The sequence below is a fragment of the Phocoena sinus genome, chromosome 8 (assembly GCF_008692025.1).
Source record: "Phocoena sinus isolate mPhoSin1 chromosome 8, mPhoSin1.pri, whole genome shotgun sequence".
Taxonomy (NCBI): domain Eukaryota; kingdom Metazoa; phylum Chordata; class Mammalia; order Artiodactyla; family Phocoenidae; genus Phocoena; species Phocoena sinus.
The window spans coordinates 25,021,271-25,026,603 of record NC_045770.1 but is presented as its reverse complement, the minus strand read 5'-3'; positions in this window follow the sequence as shown (position 1 = coordinate 25,026,603).

Sequence of the window (5,333 nt, the reverse complement as noted above, 5' to 3'; positions counted from 1 at the left end):
AGCAGGTGGACTCTCAACCACTGCGCCACCAGGGAAGCCCTCCATAAACTTAAATGCAGTCATTGTGTCGCTTACATCACATGACTTTGAAGCTACGTGGTGTCCAGGGTATTGAAAAGAAAAGACTTTCATGTGGCCTCATCGTGCACGAGTCTCCTATAAGAAATGTCAGCTGTGGTTTCTTACCATCAGAAAGTACTGCGCACCATGTTGGTTCATGGAATGTAAGACACACTCGAAGTGTGGATGCAATTTCATTATGGTTTCATTAGGGTTTCATTAGGGTTCATGGAATGTGAGACACACTCGAAGTGTGGATGCAGTTTCATTAGGGTTTCATTAGGAGACCTGGCGTCTCACCTCCCAGAAGTGCCTCAATGACCCACTGAAGTGGCTATAAGTCTCTTCAATCCGCATACAGCGTAGGGTCTCCCATAGTCCCCAGGAGATTTTCTTTTTTTTAAACCAAGCACACAGCAGAAATATTCTTGGGAATATGACCAGGTTCTTTCTCTAGGGAAGTTATTTTGTGTGTGTGGGGGGGGTGGGGTGGGGAATATAGGCATTTCATCCTAACACTTGTCAATGTAGCATTTGTGTTTATTAGCTCAAGTCGCAATGAATGTGGTTTTATAAACTTGTAAATGCAGTCATTGTGTCACTTACATCACGTGGCATTAAAGCTACGTGGTGTCAATAGGATTGAAAGGAAAAGATTTTCAGGCAGCCTCATCATGCACGAGTCTCCTATAAGAAATGTCGGCTGTTGTTTCTTACCATCAGAAAGGAGTATTGCGAACCGTGTTGGTTCATGGAGCGTAATACACACTCGAGGTGTGGCTGCAGCAAATATACCAGGGCAGACATCTGTCCTACTACTTCTCCTGTAGGAACCATCAAGCCTGCTCAGAGCACATTGTTCCCCAAAGCAATGGGAGTAAAGACTTTTCACACCGCAGGAAAGGCCTTGTTTCCCTTAGAGAAAATGGAAGCGTTTTGTACACTCTAGTAAAACTAGGTTTTATGCAGGCTGTTTATGCAGGCTGTGGAACTTGTACTCGCGATTTGGACAGGCGCTGAAATGCTTGGGAGACCTGCAAACCTAGTTTTCCTACCTGTCCTTGTAAGCTGCGGTAAGTTCTCTGTTCCAGAGCTAAAGAAGTTCAGCAGTGGAGGCTTTCAGGCTCTACAAAAAGGCTTGTTTTTTGTCCCGTAAACATACGTGTTTCTCAGAAGCAAGTTGTTGTGTATCTCGCATTTCTCATTGTTTAGCGATGTTCCACACCCGTCGGTATGCTCTATACCGTTGAAAGCCAGAGCCTTTCACAAGGCCCACGGAAACGGGATATTTATAGAAGGAGAAGGAAGCCCATTGTTTCTTACTATCAAGCCAGAACTCTTGTGCGTTTTTTGAAGGGTAAGATGTAGATGAAGGGGGACACATGGATTATATTCTTTTAGAGATATGTATGGCGTTTATGGAAGGGGTCCTTTGAATGCTGTGCCAAACTCGGTTTTCTAATAAGGAATAGGAGTCCAAGACTTTCAGAGTGCAGGAAAAGATTTCTTTACCACAGAGAAAATGTGCGTGTTCCTTACGAGCAATATGCGTGAAGTTGTAGAGTTTATGGCTCCTCATTGAATGCACTTTACAGACGGAACCTGGAGCAGTGGGCTAACGGCAGTAGACCTGCAACACTACCTTTCTAAACTTTCACTGGGAGCTGGCTGGAGCTCCTTGTCCAACGGCCTAGTAGAAATGCTAACCTGTTAAACGACCAGGAAATGCTGGTTTCCTTGTGTTCGGAACTGCATTGTATGGTATGTCTCACGTGTTCCAAGGAAAGAATTCATGAGGCACACTTGTTTCAGGATAAGGACCTTAACCCAAGCAGCTGAGGAATGTAGTCCCTTAGTTCACAGATGTGTAACTTCAGTGTTCCATTAGGATACTTCGTGTCTCACCTCCTGAAAATGCCTTACTGACCCACTGAAGAGGCCACAGGCCTCTTCAACCCTCATACAACGCAGAGTCTCCCATAGTCCCCACAAGATTTTTTTTTAAACCAAGCACAAAGAAGAAATATTTTTGTGGGTGTGACCGTGTTCTTTCTCTAGGGAAGTTGTTTTTTAGGGTAACGTGTGCATTTCATCCTAACACTTGTGAATCTAGTATTTGTGTTTCTTAGATCATGTCTCACTTAACGTGGTTCCATAAACTTGTAAATCAAGTCTTTGTGTCTCTTACATCACGTTGCACTTCAAGTTACGTGGTGTCAATGGGATTGAAAGGAAAAGACTTTCAGGCAGCGTCATCATGCACGAGGCTTCTATAAGAAATGTTGGAAAGTTGTTTCTTACCATAAGAAAGGAGTGCTGCACACCATATTCGTTCTTGGAGCATAAGATACACTTGACATGTGGATGCAGGGAATGAACTATTGAAGAGATCTGTCCTACTGCCTCTCCTATAGGAACCATCAAGCCCACCCAGAATGCATTGTTCTAAAAACCAATGGGAGTGAAGTCCTTTCACACCGCAGGAAAGGCCTTGTTTCCCTTAGAGAAAATGGAAGCTTTTCTTACACGCTAGTAGGAGTAGGTTTCATACAGATTGTTTATGGAGGGTGTGGAACTTGTATCCGGGATTTGGAGCAGCTGCTGAAATGTTTGGGAGACCTGCAAAGCTAGTTTTCCCACCTGTCCTTGCAAGCTGCGGTGGAGCTCTCTTCCATGGCCAAAGAAACTGGGGGCGGGAGGCATTTGCACTCTACAGAGAGTCTTGTTTCTCATTCTGTAAATGTATATGTTTCTCACTAGGTAGATGAAAAAACTTTGAGGCAAAGGGGATGGAACTCAACCCAGGTGGCTGAAGCAGGCAGTGTTTGATTTCCTAGACTAGGAACTCTTTTGTTTGTATAGACTACCTTGAATCTTCCTGTATGCAGTAGCTCATGGAGAAGATAATGGGATCAAGGTGAAGATAATGGGATCAAGGCTTCTTCAACCACCGGACAATGAAGAGTTCCTTAGAGTAACCAGAAGATCTTGTTACAAAGCTACCAAGCACAAAGTTTTTCTAACAATTTTATACCTTGTGGTTTACCTATGTGTATCCAGCACTTACTATTCTTAAAGGATGTTGATCTCCACTTACTGTGCTCTCTCCAATTGAAAACAGAATCCTTTCACTGGGCATAGGTAAACATGATTTTCATAGAAGGAGAATGCAGCCAATTTTTTCTAACATAAGAAATAAGTACTATGCACTTTGTTCTTTCATTGAGTATAAGATATATTTGAAGTGTGGTGTATGTATAATAATATAGTTTTTCAGAGATCCGTACAACTGCTCTTTCTCGAGGTACTTTAAAACTGTGTCAAGCTTCGAGTTCTAAAGGTAAGAGTGAAGGCTTTTAATACTGTAAGAAAATGCTAGCTTCCCAGATAGAAAATATATTAGTTTCTTATAAGCTAGATGAACAAAGTTTTATACAGATTGTTCTTTCAGTGTATGGAACTTGTACACAGGATTTGGAGTAGCTAGTGAAATGTTTGAGATACCTGCCAACCTACCCTTTCTAGTGTGGAGACGTATAAATGTCAATCACTGGCCAGGCTGGTGGAAATCTGACCATGGCTTCTGTGACTGTCTGCGGTCCCCAGCAGGGGTCTTAATTTTTTTCTAATAGAATTTTGAAAAACTATCTATACTCTCCATCATTTAAAAAGCTATATCTAAATTTTCACCTTAATTTTAAAGAGTTTTCTTATGTAAATACAAATATTGAAAATAAATTACCTTATTCTTTAAACATAAAATAAGAAAATCATCTATTTCATCTAGATGTTAAAATTTATTAGTATGTGTTAAACTTCAAATTGTGATGTAAAGTCCTAGAATGTATATCAGAAATAAAACTATTTTTTACCCTGCAATTCTTTCTTCCCATATCATGAACCTTACAAACTCATCTATAGTGAACAATTATCATCTTATTCAGAAATTCCACAACAAAATAATCAGTGTCTCATCTAAGACTGATTTTTGATGACTACTGTTTTGAAAGCTTAATGCTGAAGATTAGCATCACTAACATATAGTAACAAGATATATAATTGCCTGCACAGCCATCGTTCACACGAGTTTTTTTCTTTAGGTAGTCTAAAGCATTACTACTACAAAGCAATGCATGCTGACAGTATTAAGAATAAACCATAATTCAAGAAGAGTCATGTACCAAAATGTTCATTGCAGCTCTATTTACAATAGCCAGGACATGGAAGCAACCTAAGTGTCCATCAACAGATGAATGGATAAAGATGATGTGGCACATATATACAATGGAATATTTCTCAGCCATAAAAAGAAACGAAATTGAGTTATTTGTAGTGAGGTGGATGGACCTAGAGTCTGTCATACAGAGTGAAGTAAGTCAGAAAGAGAAAAAGAGGGCTTCCCTGGTGGCGCAGTGGATGAGTCCGCCTGCTGATGCAGGGGACACGGGTTTGTGCCCTGGTCCGGGAAGATCCCACATGCCGTGGAGCGGCTAGGCCCGTGAGCCATGGCTGCTGAGCCTGTGTGTCCAGAACCTGTGCTCCGCAACGGGAGAGGCCACAACAGTGAGAGGCCTGCGTACCGCAAAAAAAAAAAAAAAAAGAGAGAGAAAAATACTGTATGCTAACACATATACATGGAATCTAAGAAAAAAAAAAAAGGTCATGAAGAATCTAGGGGCAAGACGGGAATAAAGATACAGACCTACTAGAGAATGGACTTGAGGATATGGGGAGGGGGAAGGGTAAGCTGGGACAAAGTGAGAGAGTGGCATGGACATATATACGCTACCAAATGTAAAATAGCTAGCTAGTGGGAAGCAGCTGCATAGCACAGGGAGACCAGCTCGGTGCTTTGTGACCACCTAGAGGGGTGGGATAGGGAGCGAGACGCAGGAGATATGGGAACATATGTATATGTATAACTGATTCACTTTGTTATAAAGCAGAAACTAACACACCATTGTAAAGCAATTATACCCCAATAAAGATGTTAAAAAAAAAAAACACCAAAATGTTTTCCCTTCTGCATGATAATTTGACCTCTGTGCCTCCTGGAAGCTTGACATAAGGTATGTTAACTGGGTAACTATGGCATATATGTAGGTAAAACATAATCCCTGATTGCACTGGACTGGAACAAACTATGAAAGAACTAGAAATACCCAATAATGACACCATAGCTTTGGCTATCAGGGCATAATTAGGTCTAACTGACAATTCTTAAGTTTTGCTATTTAAATAAAGGAGTTATTATTCCCTCGTGGTGCAGTGGT